General features: G+C 42.1%; 1 protein-coding gene across 1 annotated transcript in view; it reads left to right on the plus strand.

The window, feature by feature from the left end:
• ME3 (malic enzyme 3) overlaps positions 1–26,845 on the plus strand; it is a gene marked incomplete at its 3' end in the record, with an annotated part of 231,122 nt that overhangs the window by 130,797 nt on the left and 73,480 nt on the right. The window lies entirely within an intron of this gene.

Below are 26,845 nucleotides of genomic sequence, written 5' to 3' on the forward strand. Positions count from 1 at the left end.
TTGGCACAGAGTAGAGTCAGAGTTTACTCCCAGGCTTCTGAATGTACACCTTTATCTTATTCCTCTTGTGTCTTTCATTTCATGAGCTGCTTCTTACCTCTCTGTGATTGAGCATCTATACCCAGGACATAGGACTCTCTACCACATCAGCCTGGGTGTCACAGTGAGTGTAACGCTCCAACGCCAAGGGTGGGGAAGTTTACACTGTACGTAAGCAAAGTACGAAGTTCAGAGTGAGCTAGTCATGGATCTTGATAGACTTTTGAGTGAGTTGAGAAGCACTGAGCTGGAAGCATTTCTTGAGGAAGATAATTCTCAGAAGAATACAGAGGAGAGTCCAGTTTCACTCATTGCAGCATGGGGGTAAAAGCCCAACAGTGTCCCAGCTGGAGACATGAAGGATAAAAACCCAGAACTCCAAGAAAGTAGAACCTGCAATTCATGGAGACTGGCTGGTGTGAAGGTGAGAGTGAACCATGTGGTGATGGAAAGTTGCACTTGGGCCACAGAAATGGATCACTGCGCTGTGCAGCAATGACCACTAGTAGTAGTACTAGTACCACTTGTTTTTATTGAGCACCAATACAGTGATGGTCAAGTTGCCTTTGCTATCTTTGAATCCCACAAGAGCCTTAAGAAGTTAGAGTGCCCAGTGGTTCCCAAATGAGAGCTTCAGGGATGAAGACTTGCCTAAAGCCATACAGGTGGAAATTGGCAAGACTGAAGCCTGAGTCTGTCCTATTCCAAGGCCTCTTCTTCCTTCCACTTTTAAATTGCCTCTAGTCCTACATGTTTTAAACACAGCCCTTCTGGATCATATGTGTTCCCACAAAGATGCCCCACCCCATCTGCCCCTAACCAAAAACAACAACAACAAAAAAACCCTAAACTGAACAAAATTAGCAAAAGGAACCTGCAGAAGTCCATGTGCATCAGTCTTGCATCTAGAGTCTCTTGCAGTGAAATGCTGTGAACTGTAGTTGCAAGTCAGGATGCTTGGTTAAAGAGTCACAAAATGAAAACCAGGGTTTGTCCAGGTCCTTCATACCTGTACAAAGCCTTTTAGGAACATGCAAGCTCCCATGATACTCCCTTGAGTTTGTGTAGGTATATTTAATGGCCTCTACATTTTAATTCATTCCATGGCTTGTGGAGCACTCAAGCCAACACAAATGTTACCTGTGTGCCTCTGCAGCCAGTTTCCAAGCCCTCCTAGACAACTCCCTGCTGGGGTTCCAAGACAGGCTGAGGCATTTGCCTCCTACAAGGCCTTTGAAAACAGCCAAATCTATTCAGGCAACAGTAGGTGAGACCTGTCATTGAATAGATGAAATTGATTAACTGTTAAGAGACTCCTGAGAACTGCATTCCTGCAGGCTTGTCTCCCTCTGCGGCACACACCAGCAGATCACAGAGCTATAAATCACCCAGCTCAAACCAAGATCAACAGAAGAAGCAACACAATGCCCACCAGGGGCACAGGTCAGTGGAGATTGTAGTAATAAAACGTGGGTCTCCTTCCTTTTATTCCAAAACTTGTTATTCCTCTTCTTTGTGCAAAGAGACTGGTCCTCCCCCCACTATTTAAATCAAACTTAATTCATAATTGTTGCAATATTTATATATGTACCAAAGTTTTAGGGTGAATTCAAACACAATACTTCCAAGCACCCTGTAAAACAGGACAGCCCCCTTTCACACAAGATAGAGAATTTGAGAGGGCAAGTGACTCCCCAAAGCTGTACAAATAGAGATAGAGCTGAAGCTAGGATTTGGAGCTTACTATTTGCTACCCAGAATTTTTACTGAACTGTAAAATTCCAACAGGAAGGAACCATAATTGTTTGCTCATTACTGTATACCCAACACCCAGAGCTTGTGACATGGTCTTTGTTAGATGAAAGGAAGGAGAGATGGGAGGATCAGTGTATAGATAGAAGAAATTTAGAATCGTTTCCCTGCTGATTTTTAGTAGAAACCTATAGGAGTGAGTTTCTTTCATCACTGGCTTCTCACTAAAAGACAATTTCACCTCTATAACTGTTTAAACTGGATTGTGTGCTAATTTTTTTTGGTGCACTATAGTCTCACATCATAATGTGGATCATGTTGACGATGGCATATATTCACACATTAATGTAAAAAGTGGTTTAATCCCATTAAGAACTTGCAGTAAGAAGACTTGCATAGGGTATAGTAGGCACTCAGTAAATGTTTCTGGAATTTAACTATATTTACATGCAAGGAAGAGAAAGGTAATCAAAAAAAGTTTCAATGTTACTAGAGTAATGAAAGAAGAATAGACTTTATTCCTTATTTGAAAAATAACTCAATCCCCAAATTCAGGCCTACGTAAACTGAAGAGAAATAGAGAGCTAGAGTGAAATGAGATCATGACCTGCCCATCCAGAATCCTTGGTTCTGGAGGATTAATAACAGTGCCCAATCCTTATCACAAATGAGGTCGTGAAGAGATTGCCCTTGCCTGCTGGTACAGGGTGGACTCGGGTGAGCCAATCAGTGCTTCTCGTGTGCAGTCAAGCAGAGGGACATAGATGTGAGGTTGTCATGGCAACTTTTTTACTGTTTGGAAGAATAGATGAAGTCAGCTAGAGTGACCCTCTTTGGATTGCATGGGGGTGGGAGTACGAGTATCCAGCAGTAAGGAGCCTAGAAAATTCCCTCCTTGTAGGCAAAGAAAATGCAAGAACTTTGAATTCAAGTAAAGGTAGAACAAATACAGGCCAGGTACTAGGTAGAATAATTATGATGATAGGTAACTAAATGATTTGATTAGCAAACCAAGAAGGCAATATTTAAGAGTAAGCCTCTACCTGGACCAGTAGTTTTAAACTTTCCTAATTGTCTACTTATGAAAAAATACAGACTTTAGATCCCTTTCCCAGGATTCTGATCCACTGTCAGGAGAGGGGCCCAAGAGTCTCACTGTAAAACAGTCCACAACTTCCTCTCCTGCAGGGAGCTTATGGACCTTATTTTCATCAATCCAGCCCTGGGCAAGCACAGAGCATTAGGAACTGGGCTGGAGCCCACTCAACTATGCTCACCTCATGGAAACACTTAGGGAGAAGGAAGCCATTTTCTACTTAAGCCTAGTTTAAAAACAAAACACAGAGTTTGATTACTCAGTGATTGATAACAGTTGTTTCCCAAACAAGCTATTTGGTTTATAGGTTGCATTTTTTTTAAGTCTTACATTCTACCATACTTAAAAAAAATATATTGGTACATTGAAGTCATACATCTTAATAGAATACAAGATGGTAGAGGCATACATGCTCACATCACTCAGCCCTTCCCCAATTTTCACTCCATTCCCTCCCCTTCCCTCCTTCTCATGTTTGTTTTGTGATTGACTTTGATATGTTTGTGAATGGACATCCTGTACATTAGAGAATTTCCCTCTTCCCCCCTCCCATCCCCTTCAATTAGGTCACCTTATTTGTTCATCTATAGTTTCTCCTTCTTCACCTAGAGTTCCTCCTATCTTTATTAATAGATAGAAACCAATAGTTGTTCATTTTGCCCAACAAACTTTCTCCATCTTATCCAGGTGATACACCCCTGCTTACCCCTAAAATCCACCTCAAATGTCTTCACATCGGGCTTCCTCCTCAGTCTCTGTCATCCTCCCTTCCTTGCAGAGTACTCTCTTCCCTCTTCTGTGTCTATCTGTAGCTAAATACTTACTATTTATTTATTTATAATACTTACTAATACACCATTATATTTTGGCCCTTTTGTCAAAAATCATTTGGCTGTAAGTATATGGATTTGTTTCTGAGTCTTCTGTTCCATTGGTCTATGTATCTGTTTTTGTGCCAGTATCATGCTGTTTTTATTACTATGGCTTTGAGTATAGTTTAAATTCAGGTATTGTGATTCCTCCTGCACGGTTTGCTGAGAATTACTTTGGTTATTCTGGGTATGTGTGTGTGGGGTTGTTGTTGTTCCAAATGAATTTAAAGACTGATTTTTCTATGTCTGTGAAGAATGATCTTGGTAATTTAATGGGTATTGCATTGAATTTGTAGATCACTTTTGGAAGAATGGCCATTTTGATGATATTTATTCTGTCTATCCAAGACCATGGAAGATCTTTTCATCTTCTAAGGTCTTCTTCGATTTCTTTTTTCAGTGTTTTATAACTTTATTTGTAGAGGCCATTTACCTCCATGGTTAAGTATTTTTAAGAAATCGGATATTCTCCCTAACATGCAGAAGCCAGGAAGAAAATGGGTCATAGGAGGAACTCTAGATGAAGAAAGAGAAGTTTAGATGAGCAAATAAGGTAACCTAACTGAGGGGGATGTAAGGGGGAAGAGGAAAATTCCCTAATGTACAGGATGTGCACTCACAAACATATCAAAGTCAATCACTAAGCCAAACATGAGAAGGAAGAAGGGAGAGGATGAGGTGGGAATTAGATAAGGGCTAATTGAGTGATGTGTGCATGTATGCCTCTACCATCTTGTACTCTGCTAAGTTGTATAACCACAATGAAGCAATAAAAAAGTTTTTTAAATACTCCATTATAGAACTTACTGCATTGTAATTTCATAGCTGTTTACAGATATGTTCTGTAATGTTTTGCTTTGTCTGACAGGAAGATCACTAGATAGGGTGTCTTATTGGCCTTTGTATCTTTCCCTTTCTTTATCTCTCGCTATGGCTTTGCCATATGGGAAAATGAATGAACAAATTAACTAATTAATTAATGAAGTGAATACACATTCCATGAGGGCAAGGATTTTGTCTATTGAAATAAATATCTCAAGTGCTTAGGATAATATTTATTGCATAGAGGGGATCCAGTAAATAATTATTGAAATGAAAATAAATGCATGCTTTAGTTTACACAAGCCAATAAAAACAAAATAATGGACCTGAAATATTTCCCAGCATGACATGATGAATTTTTCAAAGTGGCACCCATGTTATCACAGTCTCTTGAGCATATTAAAATTGAGGACCCTATTTGATACTTCTGTCATTGAATAGTTTGGACTTTAACTCTATAGACCTAAGTTACTCTAAAAGAGAAAAAGTAACAATGAAATTATTTAACTCATATCCACATATTTAGAATAAGTCAACTGCTTTTGTTATTTGTGGTACTGGGGACTGAACTCAGGAACATTCTACCTCCAAGCTACGCCCCAACCCTTTTTTTTATTAATTTCTTTTGTTGTTGTTGGTGGTGGTGGTGGTGGTGGTACTGGGGTTCCTGGAAACCCATCTACTTCCAGGCTACACTCACAGACCTTTTTTTTTTTTTTTTTTTTTTGGAAACAGGGTCTCTTAAGCCAGCGTGGCTGACTTCGAACCTGCACGATCCTCCTGTCTCAGCCTCCCAAGTGCGGGCATTACAAGCGTGTGCCACCACGCCCAGCTCTTTTGTTGTTTTTAAGCAATATCTCAGTACGTTGCTGAAAGTCCTGCTAAGATGCTGAGTCTGGTGTTGAAACTGTGATCCTCCTGTCTCAGCCTCCTGGGATTATAGGTATGCACCATTATGCCCAGCAAGTCAACTATTGTTGCTTCTTTTAAATTTTATCCTTGCGCAATACATTCTTCTATTAATAAGAAGTTTGGGATGTGAAGAATCCTCTAGCTCAATTACAAGGAATAACAATAGTAAAAATAATTTTATTTATTGAAAATTTACTAAATACAGGCAGTATATATTTTGTGTGATTTTCAACTTTTTCATAAAAGTTTTATGCGTGTGTGTGTGTGTGTGTGTGTGTGTGTGTGTGTGTGTGTATTTCACCTCCTAGGTTAAATTTAATCCTAAGAATTTTTATACTATTGTAAATGAGAATTTTTTCTAAATTTCCTTTTTCATGGTTCATTGCTAGTATTTAGATATACTGATTTCGTATGATGAGTTCTAATAGTTTTTGTTTTGCTTTGTTTTTGGGTTTTTTTTTTTTTTTTGATGGAGTCATTGGGGTTTCAATATTTTTTTCTATCCCTTTACTGTCAGCCTCTGTGTGTTGTTAAGGGTAAAGTGAGCATCTTGTAGGTAGCATGTAGTTGGTTTTCTTTCCTTTTCTTTAAACTTTCAGCCACTGTCTGCCTTTTGATTGGAGAATTAATCAGTTCAAAGTCATATGCTTAAAGGAACACATTCAAAGCAATTATTGATGATTAAGAACTTAATTATGCTGTATTGTTCATTGTTTCTAATAGTTTTGTAGATTCATTCATTGTTCCTTTTCCTTCTCTTTTGCTATCTTCCTCTGTGATATGATAGGTTTCTGTGGTATGCTTCGTATCTTTTCTTCAAAGAATTAGGCTCTTTGAACCTAAACATACCAGACAGGCCAGGCATGGTGGCACACACTTGTAATCCCAGCATTTGAGAGGCTGAGACAGGAAGATCGCTGTTCATGGCCAGCCTCAACTACTTAGTGAGGTACTTTGCAACTCAGTGAGACCCTGTTTCAAAAATAAAGAATAAAAAATAGGGCTGTAGGCCTGGGTTGTAGCTCAGAGATAGAATTCCCCTGGGTTCCAGACCTAGTACCACCAAAAATAAAATAAAATAAACATATCAGACATTATGCTCACTGCTTCCATATATTCTCTTTTATTTGTCACATACAACTTTATTGGAAACATTGTATGTCCCTCTTTTACAGATGGGGAAACCAAGGTGCGAATGTGGTAGTGGTTTGCCTGAGTCATTCTGCTGCTAACAAAAAAGACCTAGAATTTGCTTCTTAATCTATCCAAGCCTCTGCTCTTAGACTTCACAATAGCATTGATGTGCTGAAAATTGGATGAGACTTATTTCTGACCAAAGATGTATCTTTTCCCAGTCATTTCAAAGCAAATACTTTCTTGACTTTGAAAATTCCTGGTGCAAGCATTCTCAGATTTCTTTCTTTAAAGAGATGTACAGTTTGGAAGCTAAGCTTAACCCAAGCAACATATTAGGTCAAATGTGTCCACCTCCCCCTCCTCCTGCTTAATTGCATCTGATAAGTGGCCCTTTCAGACACGTAGTTCCAGGCACTTAACTGTCTTTTACATTTGCTTCCAGTGATCAGGGTCCCTGCAATTTAAACATATGTTTTCCCAGTGAACTTTTGTCCTCTTTGAAACTACATTTTGTTCTCTCTTATTAAATTCCAGCTTTCATGACTAATATGCAGTGATAGCTCCAGAAATGTTTATATGATAAATTAAAGTGGGCAGGGCCTTCCGCTTACAAATTGCTTCAAGATAGAATTCAGATGCCTGACCATAGAATTGCCTCCTAAATGGTAGCATAAAGTGGATTCCAGCTTTTACGGTTTCAGCTTGGCCTTGGCTTATGTGCCTTTTGTTCTAGCGTGTCCTCAGAGAGTTCTGAGCTCCTACCTGATTTCTCAAATTGAAGCTGCAGAGATTGACAACTCAATGAGGGGGAAAAAACGTGTATGTGCTTCTCAAACCTGTTTTGGAAAAACAAGCAGATGGGATGCTTTTCTCCCTTTATCTTGCAGATATGTGTAAACAAATGACTCACAGGCTCTGCCTCTGAGTCAGGGGACAACAATCTCAGAATCTCTGGTCGCAGATTATTTGCTTTGGATATCAGGAGTTTGAATTAGAACATAGACTTGTGCCAAAAAAATTTCTGCCCAGGGCCAGATTAACCAGATGCCTCCTAGGCAGCAGGAAGGTGTTTGTTTTATGAAGTGGAGGCATGTGTGGGATATTTCCATGTTCACAGCCGTGAAAGAACATAAAGAGTGCTAAGTGTAACTTCTCAGAGAAAGAGGGCCTGGAACCTCCATGATTATTATTTCTGGAGGAGTAAATATTTCAGTAGAAAAAGAAACACCTTTGTACCAACTCTCTTTGAGTTCCTTGGCACATTTTACTATTTCAAGTAACAGCTGAAACTACATTAACTTTCTCTTTTCTAATTGGAAGCATCTGTGAAATGCAGAATTTGAATTTTTAGATTCCTAAGTAATTTTTCATTTGGACAGGAGTGTCAATTTTCACTGATATTCCCTTTTACGGAGCTTTTTTTCTCCCTCCTGATTATAAGATGTTTAGCCAACTATGGTTGTGGATATACAGGGTCCTTTTCATTGGCTTTTCTATATACTCATGCTTTTTAATGAAAACTGCACTTTTTCAGCTACTTGCATACCTTATCAGGAACATTCTTATTCAAGGAGAACAGATGGAGAAATTCCCCCAACTCTTGGAATTCGGCTCAACAATTTTTCTACTGCCAAAAACTATCTCATAATCACGAAGAAGCCCACAGCAACATATTATATTTGCAAATTCCAGGAAGTAATAGAAGAGTAAAAACAATTGGCAACCTATTCCAGTTTTCCTCTATGTTCATAAAAGCCTGTTTTGTAAAGTGTTTTACAGATACCTTCTGAAACTTCAATAGGGGAGACAGGAGGGCACTGTGGCTTCTGAGCTTCTTTCCCCCGCTACTTCAGCTACTTCTTATATCAGTGACATTATCTCATCTCATGAGCCTCTCTACTCTCAGCAATCCTTGGCTCCCAAACTTGTGGCAGTGAGTTAATGCTGTAGCATTTATAAAATAGTCCCAGGTGGGAACCAAATAAAGGTTGATTTCTTTTCTTTCCTATTTTTTACATTTGACAGCTAAGGTAATAATGGCATAACTTACCTGAGGCCAACGATCAGGCCTCCAAGGAGCCAGGACCAAGCCTGAGTTTGCTGGTCTGACACCTTTAAGTCTCCATCGCTTGTGTTCTAAACTAACTCTGCAGAGTTTGGCAAACAGTGAATTGCAGATTGTACCAAAATGTCACAGAGAGAAAAAGACCTTGGGTGATATGTGCCCCTTTGCATATGTTTGTGTTGCTACTGGGATTTTAATTTAACATAGGTACGGGATTCAAATAATGCCAGCAAAAGAATGAGATGGACTTCCAGGGTTGGCACCCAATAAATGTTTGGAATATTGAGCTTAATACGCTGGATCCGCAAATCAGCAAGTTTCAGAAAGTGAAAAAGAAAACAAATCATAGCTGTGTCAAGACACGGGGAAACCAGAATATGTAATTGTCCTACCTATGAACCATGGTGTGAAAGTCTGTGTTTCCTGGAGGGGAACCGACATTCGTTCCTTTGGCAAACATTTATAAAGTTCCAACTTAAAATTAATCAAGAGGCCACTCTATGAGTGACATTATACAATTAAATTACTCATTCCAGCTTAGTGAGATCAATTTAATGATTACAGCTTCATTTTAGTGATGAGCAACTAAGATTCAGACAAGTTAGGTAAAGTTGCACAGCAAATAAAGATTGCATCTGGCATTTGATCCCAGTTCTGTCTAGTTCCAAATCTATGTTCTTGCAATAATTTCCATGGATATTTATGAGCCCTGCCATAATACAGTCATAGAATCATAGTTTTAGAGGTTATCAAATCTACCGCTTTCATTTTGCAGATGGAGAAACTGGTTCAGAGAGGACTGGTAACCTCCTCGAATTCGTATGTCCAGATATAGTAGTGGAAATTTTCTGCTCTGTCCTAACTGCTCCATTCCTACATTCAGGGCAAGAGAGAAAAGAATTGACTATTTATTGGAAAATCCCTTCCTGAAGTAGACACTGAATTTATAAGGCTGTATCTGAGGGCCCATGGGAATTAACAGAAGTGAAGGATACAGCCCCTGCCCTTGTGATGCTTTGAGTCTGCTGGGAGAAAACCATCCCACAGCAGCAAGAGGGAGCGGAGGAAGGGGAAGGCCAAAGGGCTCTCCAGAGCCAGCTGTCCTGCTCTCTTGCTCTGATTCAGCCCTTCAAGCTTGCTGTTCCGTGGCCCTCCTCAGTCCTCCAATAACATCTCTGTTATACCCCATTATATTTCTTTTTTTCTTGTTTGCCCAAACCAGAAAACCCTTCTGGACCAGAGACAAAATCCCGTTCATCTTTGTGTCCCATGTGCCCAGTGTAATGCCTGACACAAAGACAAATGCATGAAGTTCATGCAGGATCGAGGCAACTGTGAGCCTCAAGCATGTGAAATCCAGAAAGCCCTGCCCACTCCAAGCCCCTACTGACAGCACCACCTGGGCAGACTTCACCACTCATCCCTTGAGCCATACTCCAAAGATAGGAGCACTTCACATCCCCCCATATCTGGGAAGGTCAGAAGGGAATAAGACCACCAGTGGGCAGGTAGGGGACACATGCTCAGGCCCTTTGGAACATCCCATCTCAGAGGGAAGCAAGGCAGAAGCAAGATGGACTGTCCAGGGTACAGGAAATTCTTTATAGTGATTCCGTGTGTTTAAATAATTGAAATGTGCCAGAGATGGTGGCACACACCTGTAATCTCAGTACCTGGGAAGCTGAGACAGGGGGCTGACAGGCTTGAGGACAGCTTCAGCAACTTAGCGAGACCCTCAGCCACTTATAAAGAACCTGTTTCAAAATAGAAAAAAAAAATTAAAAGGGTTTGGGGGTATATCTCAGTGGTAGAATGCCCCTGGGTTCAATCCCAGTACCACAAAAAAAATAAAAAATAATAATACTCAAAATGTCCCTCACAACCCTAATACGCTGTTAGTGGCACTACAAACTAGTAAAGCCACTATGGCGATCAGTGTGGAGGTTTCTTTGAAGATCAGGAATGAAACTACCACATGATCTAGAAATAGCACTCCTGGGCATCTTTCCAAAGGAAAAGAAATCAGGATATTATAGTGATACATGTATATCCATGTTCATAGCAGCACAGTTAGCAACAACCAAATTTTGGAACTAGCCTAAGCATCCATCAACAGATGAAGGGATCACAAAACTACGGCATATACACACACTAGAATTTCACTCGGCCGTAAAGAACAAAATCATGTCATCTGCAGGAAAAACGAATAGATGTTGAGTATACTACATGAGATTAGCCAGCCTCAAAAAAATGAATATGTTTTATATGTGAAAGCTAGGGGAAATTTGGGAATAAGGGTAACCTCAGGCAAAAGGGCAGAAACTCCAATTGAGTGATGGAGGGAGATTAGGAAAGATGGAGGGGGCGAATGAAGAAGTAAAGAGTAATGGCTGAAATAATGCTGTGTAGGTATACAAAACTGCCAATTCCAACTCAAAGACTAGTATGGGAAGAAGAAGAGAGGAAGGTGGGTCCCAGAGGGAAATGCTCTATCAGTTGTGTGCACGTGCATTTCTATTACTCTATGCCCCAATATCATATAAAATTACCATGCATCAAATCAAAAATGGTCCTCGAGCAAGAAAGTAAAACCAAAGGACTGTGAGAGACCAAGCACTGACACCGTGAGTCCTCTGTCACAACCCCTCCCACGACAGTCACACTGCCCTGAGAACATTTCACAGACACGGTGTGGGGGAATCTCCCCACCTGCCTCTCCACGTGCTTGGCCTGCAGGACCGTCCAAGATTTTTTTTTTTTTTTTTTTTTTTTTTTTTTTGTGTGTGTGTGTGTGTGTGTGTGTGTGTGTGTGTGTGTGTGATACTGGGGATGGAACCCAGGGGCTACCTCCAAGCTACACTCCCAGACCCAGGCCTATTTTTTTTATATTTTACTTGGAAACAGGGTCTCTTAAGCCAGCACAGCTGGCTTCGAACCTGCGCAATCCTGTCTCAGCCTCCAAAGCGCGGGGATTACAAGTGTGCGCCACCACGCCCGGCTCCATCCAGGATTTCTAAATCTACTTCTGAGCTCCTTAGGCTTCCCCTCTTCTGCTATGCTGTCAGCTCTAGGAGGCTGCTGCTGGGCTTTCAAAATAGCCTCTTGCAGGTTTTCAGAGGACAGGCTCCCTTCCTGCCCAAAAAATGTGTGGAATGGTGCTTTCGTGGGCAACAGTGAGCCTTTGTTACAGAGTTGAAAGTGCACACCCCTCCTCCCTGAGCCTGCTGCAATCTTTAGCCTAATGTCACTGACCCTGTTTTAATTAAGTCCTCCTTTTGTGTTGGACTTGGTGCCAAAAGCCTAAGTGAACAGCTGTTTCAATGGGTTTTGTTGTTGGGTGGTTCCCCCCACCGATTCTATTTTAGGAAATTTCTAAGGGTCGCTCTTCTGCAGGCTGAGATAAGGGTTAAGAGTCTTTTTTCTCAAGAAACAACATTCTCTTAAGTGAACATTATCATTGTTTTTCTTTCTGTCTCATGTAACTGAATTCTAAAATTCAAGAGAATTTTTCTGACTCCTGATGGAAACTAGAGATAGTGATGTGATTTACAGGCCTTTGTTGGGAGGAAAAGTCACCTGTGCTTGCCCTTATAACATTTCAACAGTTTTTAAAAATGTACAGAGAAGGAATTGTAATGATCACTACTTATGATGACTACGCAAAACTTCGATAGTTGGCTCATTAGCCTCCCGGGGCTGCTGTAACAGATTTCTACAAATTAGTGCCTTTTAGGAAGAATTCTCACCTCTTCCAGCTTCTGCTGTTTTCTGGCAATTCTTGCTTTCCTTACTATGCAGATACCTCACTCCATCTCTGCCTCCTATATATCACATGGTCATCTTTACCCATTTCTGTCTATTCCTCCTCTTACAAGGAGAGCAGTCCTATTGAATTAACTCGTCTAATAACCTCATTTTAACGTGATTACTCTGCAAAGACCCTATTCCCAAATAAGGCCACAGGTACTTGTAGTTAGTATTTCAACATATTTTATTTCTGGAGGCTGAGAGATGCAACTCAAATGACTTGGTACAAACCATATAAACTCACAGAAACACCTTGAGGTTGTTTGGTACTATATACTCCGTTTGTAACTACAAAAGTCCAGGGCCCAGATCTGGCTCATTTCAGCACCATGATCAGAACCACTCATTATACCTAATGCAGATACTGTCTATGGGTGGCCTTTGTATGCTCAACACTGCGCTAGGCCCTGAGGTTACAGCCCTGAGGGAGGGAGATGCTCTCCTGGAACATACAGGCTAGTGGGGGATATGCATTAGAGGTATCATTTCCTAAAGGCCTACTGCTAACTTCCTGTGCCATAACACTGTCTTAAATAAGGAATTATTTTCCCTTGTGATCATTGCCAGAGGTCTGTTGAGGAGATAATGGCTGCTGAGATTAAGAGAAATGAGAAATCCTTCAAAAAGAGCTGGCCTGAACTTCTGCTTTAGCCTGAGCACCAATATTTTGTTTTATATATGAAACATTTTGTTGAACAAAATATAATACCAAGGCCAAGTTATGCTATGGAACAAATAGCCCCATGCTCTCAGTGATTAATATCACATGCTTCTGCACACAAACACACACACCACCAGCATCATCAACAACAACAAAAGAATGGGGGGGGGGGCTGTCCTCTGTGTCACTCTCACTCCAGGTCCCAAGCTAAAAAAAAAAAAAAAAAAAAAAAAACTGTAGCCTTATCTGGCAATGTGAAAAAAAAGAGAAGTGGGTAAATCACACGCCGGCTCTAAAACACCTCCACCCAGAAGTGTTCAGTTGCATCTGCTCACATATCATTAGCCAGAGCAGGTCACCAGGCTGTGCTTCTTTTCAGCCAATCAGGGAAGCACATGCTGTCTTGTACCTGTGAGAGAGAGAGAGAGAGAGAGAGAGAGAGAGAGAGAGAGAGAGAGAGAGAGAGAAGGGAGAATGAATGTATTTGGAGAATAATTCCACACTTGGATAGAAGGAAGAGTTTCAACCTTGTGCCGGGATGAGCAGCCCACCACAAATAGGCCTGCCAGGTCAAATGAATTGAGGACATGCTCAGTGTGGAGCATGTCCTCTGTGTGGGCTCAGTGCAGGCTTTGTTAAACATGGATCCAATCTGGGTGTGGTGGCATAAGCTTGTAATCCCCGTGCTTGGGAGGCTGAGACAGGAGGATCGCAGGTTCACAGCCAGCCTCAGCTACTTAGTGAGGCTCTCGGCAACTTAATGAGACCCTGTTTCCAAATAAAGTATAAAATAAGTCTGGGAGTATAGCCTGGAGGTAGAAAAGCCCCTGGGTTCCACCCCCAATACCAAACACACAAAAACAAGTGAATCCACCCTTTCCCCTCTGGGTGCTCACCGCTCACCCCGAAATGCCCTGCAGGATGGAGCCCTTCTCTTGCCATTCACTTCTCATCTTTGCCCCGTGGGCCTTGATGACTGTGCACCATGAAGAGAGAACTTGTGCTGTGCTTCTAGGAACTGCAGGCGGAAAGTCATACATCAGGGCCATAATTCCGTGTTACTCAGCGTTTCATTGCTGACCAAAATACCTGACATTGCCATTTTGAGAAGGAAAAGTTTATTTTGGCTCAGGGTTTTGAAGGTTTCAGTCTAGCACTGGCTGGCTCCATTGCCCTGGGCCTGAGGTCAGGCAGAACATCATGGCAGAAGGAGACAGACAGACAGGCAGGCAGGCAGACAGACAGACCAGGGACAGGATATACTTCCTGAGGGAATGCTGCTAGTGACCTACTTCCTCCAACCATGACCCACCTGCCTATAGTCCTCATAGCCTCCCAGTATTTCATCCAAATTATGAATCCATCAAATGGATTAATCTATGATGAGGTCAGAGTGCCCATGATCCACTCGTTTCCCTAACGCCTCGCCTTTAAATATGCTGCATTGGAGACCAAGCCTCCCACACATGAGACTATAGGGGTCATTGCAGATCCAAACTGGAACAAGTTTACATCTGAAAGATCCCCCGAAGGGCGTGTGTTTAAGGCTTGGTCCCCACCTTTGGAACTATTGGGAGGTAGTGGAGCCTCGAAGAGGTGGGGCTTAAGGAGAAAGTCAGGTCACTGGGGATGTGAGCTTGAAAAAGGTTTTGTAACTCCAGACCCTTTTCTTCCTTTCTTTCTTTGCCTCCTGGTTGTCATAAGGTAAAGACTTCCCCTGTCGCATTCTCCGTCCATGAGATATGCCATCAAAGTCCCCAAAACAAGAAGCCAGGCAACCATGGATTGAGACCTCCAAAACTGTGAGCCAAAAAATAAACTCCTTCTTCTTTTTTTTTTTTTTTTTTGTAGTTCTTGAGATAGAACCCAGGGACATTGTACCTCTGAGCTCCAGTCCCAGGCTGATTTTTTATTCTTTATTTTGAAACAGGGTCTCACTATGTTGCAGAGGTCCTTACAAGTTGCTCAGGCTGCCTGCAATCCTCTTGTCGCAGCCTCCCAAGTACTAGGATTACAAGTGTGCACCACCACACCCAGATAACCTTTCCTTCTTTTAAGTTTTTGTCTCAGATGTTTTGTCACAGTAACAGAAAGCAGAATAAAATATTAGTGGATGGAGATGAATGTTCCTGAGTCATTTCCTGCAGTTTCCCTTTAAACAGCCACTTCCCAAATACACATGCAGTATAATTATAGGTCTATATGTTAATTTATTTATTTGCAACTTTTTAGGGATATTGCTTCTGTATGTTGGCAGCTAGCCATGTGTAATATATATTGTATTTTCTCCTCTTAAGTTCTAAAATTGCATCCTTGAAGTAAACAGGAAAAACTTGGGAGAAGTCATTAGTAGTTTAAATTGCTTGCTTTTCCTTTCATCCATTCCAGTTAGTAGCTATGAACCATGAGATTCTCATAAGTGCCTGCATCCCATGTGCAAATTTTTGTGGGCCTAGAAATTGTAAAGGATACTCTGTTCCAAGGAGCCTTTATCCCCAAGCACTCAGCACCTTGGGATCCCAATAATTCACTCCAAGGCTGAGGATGTCTCTGTGTCTTGGAGCTAGGCCTGGGCTTCTTGGAGCCTCCCACCCTTCTTCCTCCCTTCCGCATCCAGCAGGATGGTAACATCACACTTGAAAGGCACCACATAGCTATCGAAGTCAGTGCCTCCCAGGCATCATTCATTCCTGAGGTTTTGGCTCCTTCTCAAGGAAAGAAGATTGAAACAGACGCAGCTGTGGAGCACATAGAACTTCTTGGCACTCAAATTGCTACCCCAAACATCTGGACAGGGCTGCCAGCAGAGCAGAGCAGCGTGTGCTCAGGGACTCTCACGTCAGCACCCCTCTCCGACTTACCATGTTGGGCAAGGTCAGACAAATATTAACTTTCATGTGTCTATAGGGCTTTGCTGTGCACAGGGATTTTTGCACACTTGCCTTGTTTGATCCTTGCAGTCATTCCATAACAGAGAAGCCGTTGTGCCCATTTCACTGAAGAGAAATTGAGGCACAGAGAGGGGAGGTGGCCTGCCCCAAATCACACAGCTAAAGGGGCCACGTTTCTGGGATCCCAGAGACCCATGCTTGGAGCTCACCTCTCCCTTTCCATTGATTCCTCTTACTCTCCTCAGTGGACAATGATAACACTCAACTGAGAGAGTTGCATAAAAATTATAACAAATGGGGAGCCTGCCAGAGATGGAACAGAGGTGCTCAAGAATCTTATTGAATGTACCAATGGATTTTGTCCTTTTGTGGTTTATTTCCCTTCCCAAGCTGTCCTTGTTTTTATGGACTATTAGCTCTGGCAGTGAATATGGAATTAGTCCCAACTGTGCATCACCAAAGACCCTTTTATTTTCCCCCCACTCAGTGACCCATTTAATGAAAGGGGTGTGTGTGTGTGTGTGTGTGTGTGTGTGTGTGTGAGTGTGTGTGTGTGTGTGTGTGTGTGTGAATACTAGGGGTTGAACCTAGAAGCATTCTACCTCCAACTACACTCCTAGCCCTATTTTATCTTTTTTATTTTAAAACAAGTTTCACTAAGTTGCTGAGGTTAGCCTCAAACCTTCAATTCTCCTGTCTCAACCTCACAAGTACTGGGATTCTATGCATGTGCCACAATTCCTTCCTTCTAATGAAAGATTTTTTACCTGCCATGCTTTATTTATGACCGCCTTCCTCTGTCATCAATAAAAGGCACATGTCACTGTTAATCATGTCTCCTGAGAAATGTGCACATCAGTGCATTATCACTACTTAAAATACTGATTTATAATTAGATGCTAACATTTATTGAGCACTGGTTATGAACCAGGTACTTCACTGAACACTTCACCAGCATTGGAACCTAGACGATCCTGCTCCCAGGTGCACACTATTAAATGGTACAGGAAGAGCTTTGGTTTTTTTTTTTTTTTTTTTTTGAGTTTTTGCCAGGTGCCAGCAGACACTGGAATATGCTCTTTAAATATGCATTGTCTTATTTAGTCATTATCGTAAAGACAGAAGCAGGTGTTGTCACTTTGTCCCTCTTACATATAAGGAAGGGAGGTGATGTGTGCAGAATCGTCTACCTAGGGAGCTGCAGAGCCAGGCTTTGAGCCCAGGTGCGCTGGTTGCAGAACACTTACATCCATCCCTCACCTTTGCTAACTTCCCTCTCACATTTCTCCAACACTTCATGTGAGCAGCTTGCAGCCTCATCACTTGTCACTGCTTGGTATTAGTGGAAATCACTTGAAAAATCCCCATCGCAGCCCCTGGGACTGGAGTGTGCTTGAGGTCTCCTGGAAGAACCAAGCAGGGCCAGTGCTTTATCTGGAGCCACCACAAAGGAGTGCAGAGAGGAGAGTATCTGCACTCCTCAGCTGGTCAGAACCTCACCACCTGGAAGGGGATGGAGGATAGTGACCTTAAGTGAAGAGTCGCTGGAACTGAAAATGGGCTGCTGAGGGCATTTCAGCGGAACTTTGCTCCCCCGTGAGAAACTTCTCCCTGAGCTGGTCTACATGCAATTCTGCTAGCAAATGGGTGGATGAGATGGAGACGCCGCTCCCAACCCTGCTGGGGTCTGCAATCCATTTGTCATCATCATTATCCCCCAACGCTGCACATTTTGCTTCCTCATCAAGAGAAATATTTCATTAATGCCTCTAAAGCGCATTTCTGTTTGGGGCACTTCACTCGGCACCTCCAGCTGTCTGTCAAGAATCAGAGCCCTGAAAAAACAAGAGGTTTGGGTCAATGGAAGGAGCAGTGGGCTCAGTAGCCTAGTTCAAGCAGGTCCTACCACTAGTGAGCCGTGTGACCTTGGACAAGTCACTTTGGACTTCAGTGCTCTTGTTTAGAAGGTGAGATTGTTGAGTCAGACATCTTAAAATTCCCACTTAGGGCAATCCTTTGGGTTGATTGTAGCTATGGCTTAGGTGCACTTCGAGAAGTGGTTAAAAAGCCTTTATTACATTTCAAAAGGAGATATATTTGCAGCATGATCTCTACAGACCATGAAATTATACATGCAAAAAATAAAAAGGGAATGGGTCTTCTGAAATTTTAGCAGCTGAAGTTTATTTATTTATTTATTTTTATGTGAATCATATTGAAAATGGCATACATTCAGACAGTGCTTGGTGCCTTCTCCTCCACCCCACTTCCCCTGCCCCCTCCCATTGAGTGTCCAGATTGACCGTGCTACATTCATACTTTTACACATATTCAAATGTAGCTCCTCCATTAATCAACCTCAGCCTTCTTCCTCTCCTACCCTTCCATTCTAGCTTTGCTGAGGTTTCCCCTCCATTATCTAGAGTCCTTCTGGTATCCCTAATACTCTCTAGTTTGGACATATTAGAGAAAACATATGTCTCTTCTCTTTCTGGGCTTGGCTGATCTCACTTAACATAATGTTCTCCAGGTCTTTCCATCTTCTTGCAAATGACATGATTTTGTTCTTCTTTACTGCTGAGTAGAATTCCGTTGTATGTATTTCCCATAATTTTGGAATCCATTCATCTGTTGATGGAAACCTAGATTGGTCGCATATTTTGGCTATTGCAAATTGTGCTGCTGCAAACATGGGTATGCATATGTTACTGTAGTTCTCTCATTTCAACCCCTTTTGGAAAGATACCCAGGAGTGGTATAACTGAATCATATGGTGGATCCATTTCTAGTTTTCTAAGGAATCTCCACACTAATCTCCATAGTGGCTGAACTAGTTTGCACTCCCACCAACAGTGTAAAAGAGTTCCTCTTTCCCCACATCCTCTCCAGCATTTGTTGTTGACTTCTTTATGCTTGCCACTGATTGGGGTTAGATGGAATCTTAGTGTAGTTTTGATTTGCATCTCCCTAATGGCTAATGATGTTGAACATTTTTACATGTATTTGTCATTTATATCTCTTTTTTGTGAAGTGTCTATTCAATTCAGTTGCCCATTTCTTAATTGAGTTGTTTGTTTTGCTAGTGTAGAGTCTTTTGGGCTCTTTGCATATTCTGGACATTAGCCCTCTATCAGAGTGGTAGCTGGCGAAGATCCTCTCTCATCCTGTAGGCTTTCTCTTTAGATTCTTTTGTTTTTCGTTTTGTGGTACTAGGGATAAAACCCAGGGGCGTTCTACCTCAGAGCTATACCCCCAGCCCTATTTTTTATTCTTTATTTTAAAACAGGGTCTCATTGAGTTGCAAAAGGCCTCACTAAGTACCTGAGGCTGTCTGCAAACCTGCGATCCTCCTGTCTCAGCCTCCTGAATACTGAGATTACACGTGTGTGCACCATATCTGGCTTCTTTATATTCTTGATGGTTTCCTTTAATGAACAGAAACTTTTTAGTTGATCTTATCCCACTTGTTAATTCTTGTTTTAATAACATGCCAGATAATTTGAACAATCATTTTTTCTGTGTTTGTAATTAAGCACACCAGAAGTCTGCTAAGTATCTTACCTCTTAATGCGTGAGCTTTTCTCTGAGCATCTTACTGAGCCTCTTTCTGGGCTCAGGGCACAGAGGGAATGTTGAGAAGGAAGGTTGTTTGGGTACAAACCATTTCCAGAGCAGGGCCAAGTGCATCAGGAGACCAGGAACACATCATGGGGACTGGCTGGTGTGGGATAAGTCTTTCCAAGGTCACTCGGGAGTCATCAGTGAGCCTGGAGCTGGAGCCCAGTTCTTTCAGCTTGAAATAATTGGCTCCTTGGCTAGGGATGTAGCTCAGCAGTAAAGTTCCTGTCTAGTGTGCCCCAGGCCCAGGGTTCAATCCCCAGTACCACAAAATAAATAAGCCCCATAAACTCATTGTTGGTGTAAGAGAGAAAAACTAATTTTCTCTCTGCACTTCCCAGTTCTCAGGTGGGATGAAGCCCTGTAACCAAAGACAGATTAGTAAGAGAAAAACAAACAGAAGTTTAATAACATGTTCCTCATGTACACATGGGAGAAACCCACGGAATGACTAGTTGTCAAAGAGACAGCTTGAAGTTCAGGATTAAATACCATCTTCCACTGAAACAAGGAAAGGAGATTGTTGGAGAGGCCAATTGTGGGAGGTAATGAGGAAAAGCACAGGAAGCAAGAGTGAGGCTTGTGGCACAGGTTTAAATTGGTCAGAGCTTCTAATGATTTAGACTTATCCTCCTGTTCCTAATCCAAAGAGGGAAACACTCTTATAAATGAGATTTCCTGTTTAGACATAAATTTCTCTTTAAAAATGGTAACTCACTCTTGTTTTCAGAGCTTCTCCTATGTCTGCAGCTTCTCAAAATAATCAGATCAAAGTAAGCCTGACTTTGGCATACTCCAACAGTGGCATATTTAGGGTGGTACAGTCTGCTCTCCTGCAGTTGGTACCAGACCCAGGTCTGGCCACTCACTGCTTAAAAGCCAATACTTGGGAGATGAGAGTTGGTGGGAAGGAAATCGATTGATCCAAGGGTCAAGATGAAGAAGCTGTCATCCTTAAAGCTCCATTTGGGGGAACTCAGATGCAAAAGAGGGACTTCAGATGAAGGTGCAGGGAGAATGAGCAGGAAGACTACATGCTAGTTGGGATCTTCATCACCCAGGGCATGTGTCTTCTTTTCCCCTTAGTTGTCAGGAAAATAACACCAGATCCCAACTCCTGGGGCTAATTCCTATAGTTCATTAAACAGATATATTGATTTTCTGAAAAGTAAACCTCATAGCAATTTAGACACTTTGCATTAGCTTATGCACAGAACTAAGGAATAAGGAGGAGCATTACATATTCTGGTATAATCTGAAGTTCACCAGATATTCTGCATTCTATAAATATAAAGAAATCCTATATAGCACTTAACATTTCCGTTGTTTATGTGTAAAGTCTATTTAAAAATTAGAATGCCAGCAGGGCGTGGTGGCGCACGCTTGTAATCCCAGCATTCAGGAGGCTGAGACCAGAGGATCACAGTTCACGGACAGCCTCAGCTACTTAGTAAGACCCTCTGCAACTCAGTGAGACCCTGTTTCAAAATAAAGAATAAAAAGTATGGCAGGGGGTGTAGCTCGGAGGTAGAATGCCCCTGGATTCCATCCCCAGACCCGCAAAAAAAAAAAAAAAAAAAAAAAAAAATTAGAATGCCAAGCAAAGGGATGAGGTATAACCTCGCAAAGAATAGGTCTCTAAGGAATAGCCACTGTTACACAGTCCTATTTTGGGGAGGTGTATTTTTTGTTTCCTGCATTAAGATTATTGTCCCATGGATCACGTGCTCTGAATGAGCTGAAAGAGGAGAAGGAGAACAATTATGAATATTAGAGCTGCAGCTAACGTCATAAAGACTTGTTAAGAGAGGAGCCTCTGTTGAGATTTTCTCACCTAGGAGTGTCAGCTCATTTGGAAGAAGAAGACTGGCTGCATAGTTCTTTAAAAGCTTCCAAGTTTATAGGTTCCCCTTGGTCCATTTATACTACTGACACCAAAGCAACTACCACTTTTAAACTTCGGAACTTGTAAACATAGCTGCTATTTCCACCCAAGGCAATCCTTGAAGCTCATGACCAAGTGTGATTTTCCAGACGTTAACTTCATGGAGACAGTCTTTAAAAACAAGTTTCATAAGACAAACCTGCTTCTTATTTTTGTCTTGATTGACAAAATGGTGTTTCAAAATGGCATGGCAAATGCTTGTGAAGGGGAGAGGGAGAATTTTTTTTCTTCTACCCACATAGGGTAGAAGTTAGTTGGGACTCTGTAAATTAGACTGGCCAAAGACTAATTAGTAAGAGAAAAAAAACATGAAGTTAGCATGTGCATTGTGCATGTATACATGGGAGCATCCTTGAACATCCAAAGAAGTGATTAGAACTCGGGCTTAAAAACAATTTTAGACTAAAACAAAAGGAAAGATGCTTGTGGCTTCGAAAGGGGAGGAATTGTGACGAGGTGTCTAGAAAAAGTATGGTTAAGAAGTGTTATTTTGTAGGGTTTGTTATGTAGATTTAAGTCAGTGCTTTCTCCACTGATGTTGAGTCCTCTTGGTAAAGGAGAGGAGGCATCTGTTCAAATGGATTTTTTTTTTAACAAATGTAAGTTTTCTTTACAAAAGAAACAATTTTGCCCATTTTTAGAGGTTTTTTTTTTTTAATATGTTGATTCTCCGTGGCTTTAGCTCAAATTCATCTGTAGGTCCAAAAGGCATATTTTGGGGCAACATATTCTAGTACCCTTCACCTGGAACTTGCTCTTGGACTTTATGAGTAAGTTAATCCAAAATCCTACACTGCTCCCCCATTCAGTGTGGTGAATAGGGCCCTGCAATCCCAAATCTTAAGTGTTTTCTTTCTCCCCTGCCCTCCACCATCCTTCATGTGGTCGTTTCCCTACCATAAGGCACAGGACACGCAGAGCGCGCCCACTGCCCCACACCATGCAGCACTGTGGTCAATCCTGGGACACAACACAGGACACTCATGAATTGCCTTTGCACCGACTCTTATCTGACACTTTGCATCTTTATCCCTCAACCATCGTCATTATCATTCATCTCTTCATTTCTCCATTTATTCAGAAATAATGTATCGAGTCTATGGCCATATGACCCTGAGCACGCCCAATCTCATCTGATTTCAGAAATAATATATTGAATGTGGAAGCTTGATAGAAATTGGAAAGCAAAAGAGACCTCAGAGTTAGGAACAGAGACTCCAATGGAGTGACGGAGGGATTTTAGGGGAAGGAAGAGGGGGGATAGAGACATAAAGAAGTAACCAGGGGAGAATGCTATGTGTGTATGTGAAATGACGATGCTAATCTCAATGACAGAGACTGAGGGGAAGGGGGGCGGGATCAGTGAGAAATGCTCCAAGTTTTGTGTGCATGTATATTCCTATCACTCTATACCTCAGTATGAAATAATCACATCACACCAATAAAAGTATATAAAGAAGAAATAATGTATTGAATTATGGGCAAAGCTTGGAGAACAATACCAAAAATAGATGCAGATCTTGCCTTCATGAAGCATACAGTCTAACAGGAGGGAGGGATATTAGCCGAGTAGTCACACAAACAAATATGATGCTCGTGTATGGATGAGGTATATGGACCACTATAACAAGGAGCCCCTACTTGGACTTGGAGATTATCAAAAGAATAGCAGACATTGACTACATGAAGAGTAAAGAGAGGCGGGATGCGCCAGGCAGAAAGTACAGCGTGTGGCTGGTCCTGTGGCAGGAAGAACATGGCACAGGAAGGGCTGGAAGAAGGCCAGTGTTGCTGACGACTGGAGAATGGGAGGAATGAGTCTTTGTTTTGTCTTGTCTTGGAGTCATAGTGGTGGAAGATTAGATCATAAATCTGGTTTCAGACATGTTAAGCCTGAAGTGCCTTTGACACGTGTCAGGTAAGCAGTTAAATATAAAAGCCTGGAGCAATGGCTCTAAAACCAAAGATGACCCCCCCCTCCCCCGGGGTATATTTGCTAATGTCTGGAGACAGTTTGGGTTGTCACAACGGAATGGGGTGCTACTGGCATCTAGTGGGTAGAGGCCAGGAATACTGTCGAATGTCCTAGAATGCACAGGACAGCCCTCCCTCCTCACAGGGGAGAATAATCAAGCCCAAATGTCAATAGTGCAGAAGGAGAGCGCCTCTCGTTTTCAGATATTTGAGAGTCATTGGCCAACAGCCATGGGCATTGATGGGATTACATAGAGAGAGAATCAGAGTAAGAAGAAAACAGGATAGTACACATCTTTGAGAAACTTCAATCACATAATGACTGAATGTCCCAAAATAATAAACTAAGGAAAGCAACCAGAGGGAAAGGAGGGGAAAAAAAGTGGAGTCATGGAAGCCAAATTTGAGTGGAAGGAGAGTAAAAGTGTTAGATGCCACTGAGTAGCCAAAGGATATCGGGGCTGAAAACTGCTCATTGCATTCATGGATGTGAAGGTCAGTGGGAGGTTGGTAGCATAATATTGAGCCCAGACATAGTGTAGTGTGGTGGGGGGATGAGTAGGAGGCAGAAACATGGAGGGAACTAGTGTAGGCAATGCATTAAAGAAGTTTGGCAATGGAAGAAAAGAGAAAGAACAATCCTGGCAAGGAATGTGGAGGGTAAGGACCTTCGTGATTCGGTGATATTTTTGTTGTTTTAACTTTTCATTTTGGAAACTTTCAAACATATCTAGCGTGAACTGATTATTATCATAGACCTCTAGGTACTTTGAATTCTATAGACTCAGTGGGGTATGGTGGTACATGCCTGTAACCCCAGTACTGGGGAGGCTGAGACAGGAGGATCAGATTCAAGGTCAGCCTCAGCAACTTAGTGAGGCCCCCTACAACTTAGTGAGATCCTGTTTCAAAATGTGTGTGTGTGTGTGTGTGTGTGTGTGTGTGTGTGTGTGTGTGTTGTGTGGTGCTGGGGATTGAACCCAGGGGCATTCTACCTCCGAGCTACACCCCCTAGCCCAATTTTTTATTCTTTATTTTTGAAACAGGGTCTCACTAAGTTGTGGAGGGCCTCACTAAGTAGCTGAAGCTCACTGCAAACCCAGATCCTCCTGTCTCAGCCTCCCAAGTACTGGTATTACAAGTGTATGCCACCATGCCTATGTGTGTGTGTGTGTGTGTGTGTGTGTGTGTGTGTGTGTGTGTGTGTGTTCCTGGATAAGGTTCCTGGAAACCCTTCTACCTCTGGGCTACACTCTCAGACCTATTTTTATTTGGAAAGAGGGTCTCTTAAGCCAACGAGGCTGGCTTCAAACCAGTGCGATCCTGCTGTCTCCACCTCCCAAGCACGGAGATTACAAGCATGCACCACCATGCCCGGCTAAATATTTTTTAAAAATTGGGCTGAAGCCGGGTGTGGTGGCGCACGCTTGTAATCCCAGCATTTGGGAGGCTGAGACTGGAGGATCCTGGTTCGCGGACAGCCTCAGCTACTTAGTGAGGCCCTCTGCAACTTAGTGAGACCCTGTTTCAAAATAAAGAATAAAAAATAGGGCAGGCAGTGTAGCTCAGAGGTCAAATGCCCCTGGGTTCCATCCCCAGACCCGCAAAAAAAAAAAAAAAAAAAAAAAAAAAAAAAAAAAAAAAAAAAAAAAAACTGGGCTGAGAGGGTTGCTCAGAGGTAGAATGCCTGTGAGTTCAATCCCCAGTAACACACACACACACACACACACACACACACACACACACACACACACACTTATATAATACTTATATAATTCTATGGACTCTGGATTCTATTTGTTTCTCCATAGAGTACTTTTTATTCCAATAGCGTTAACTTAACTGGACTCAGATTCCAAACTCTGTCTCTCCTAATTAGATGTAACTGAAATCCCTGTTCAGTTCTTTTCAGCTTCTAGCTGTGACTTTATTTTTAACCAGTCTCCTGAGTATGCATATTTTAATGGTCAGTCAATAATCTGGGCGGATTTTATACAGATTTGGGAGTTCGTCCTCTGCAGTTCCTTCCCTTTGAGAATTTCCCCCCTTTGCTTCCTGGCTGCTCCTTTACCCACCCTCTGTTCTCTGACACCTCAAGTGACTTTGGCTTTCTGCTATCTCAGGTTGCTTGCAGATTGGCCTGCCAGGCAAAAAGCCACACATCTGCAAATCCCAAGAGGTTTAATTTATGCTTTCAAAGGTGGATTCCCCACCAGTTTCTGCCTGCATTTGGCCAATCTACACACACACACACACATACCACATACACTTTGTAACAATAAAATAAATTGTTTAGAAATGAGTTAACAAGTGTGTGTGTGTGTGTGTGTGTGTGTGTGTGTGTGTGTGTGTGTGTTTATTGGGGGATTCAACCCAGGGCATTCTACCTCTGAGACACACCTCCAGTCCTATTTTATTTTTTATTTGAAAACAAGGCCTCGCTAAGTTGCTGAGAGTTTTGCTATATTGCTGAGGCTGTCCTCAAACCTGTGATCTTCCTGTCTTAGCCTCCCCAGTACTGAGCTTACAGGCATATGCTACCACACCCAGCTTGAGAGAATAAGTTTATAAATGTTATCTACAGAAAAGTTATTCTAAGTGACTGTGTCACTACCTGAATCCAGAAGTCTTATATGTAAGATGATAAAGACTTGGGCATGTTTAAGGACTGATGGGAAATTAATGGGACACCCCGTAGAGTGGTAGAAGGGATCCCCAGGATCCCCACAAGATGTACATATTCTTTCACCCTTGATTTCAGGGCAGAAGACTCATGTTCACTTACTTTAGGTCTAAACACTGAGTTCTAAATCAAGTTAATGAGCTGTTAGATAAAACATGTTCTATTATCCTACATTTACAGATAAACCTTCTGGATGGTCTGGAAGGCTATGTTTAAATTGGGAGTTCTCAGAATCTAGTAGTACAGAGAAAACTATCCCATCCCTGGACCTGCCTTCTTCCCATCCCAACTCCAGTCCCCACTTAAGGGTCATCCTGCACATGTGTCTGGATGTCCTAATCCAAGTTCAAGTCACAGCCTAGTCCCCAGTGTGGCCTGTACTCAGGAGAAGGGACCTGGAGAATAGACCCACACAGTTCCTGAATCAGCCTTAGGGCTGGCCATACAGTCATGGAATTCTGAGGTTCTGGTACCTGGTCTCGAGGCGGGGAAGAGGGTGCAGACTCTGAAGAATACAGGCTAAAGATGGCCACACTGCTGGGCCCCGTGGTCTCTAGGTCCTGTGGAGTGA

Source organism: Muscardinus avellanarius (assembly GCF_963383645.1).
Source record: "Muscardinus avellanarius genome assembly, chromosome: 1".
Classification (NCBI taxonomy): domain Eukaryota; kingdom Metazoa; phylum Chordata; class Mammalia; order Rodentia; family Gliridae; genus Muscardinus; species Muscardinus avellanarius.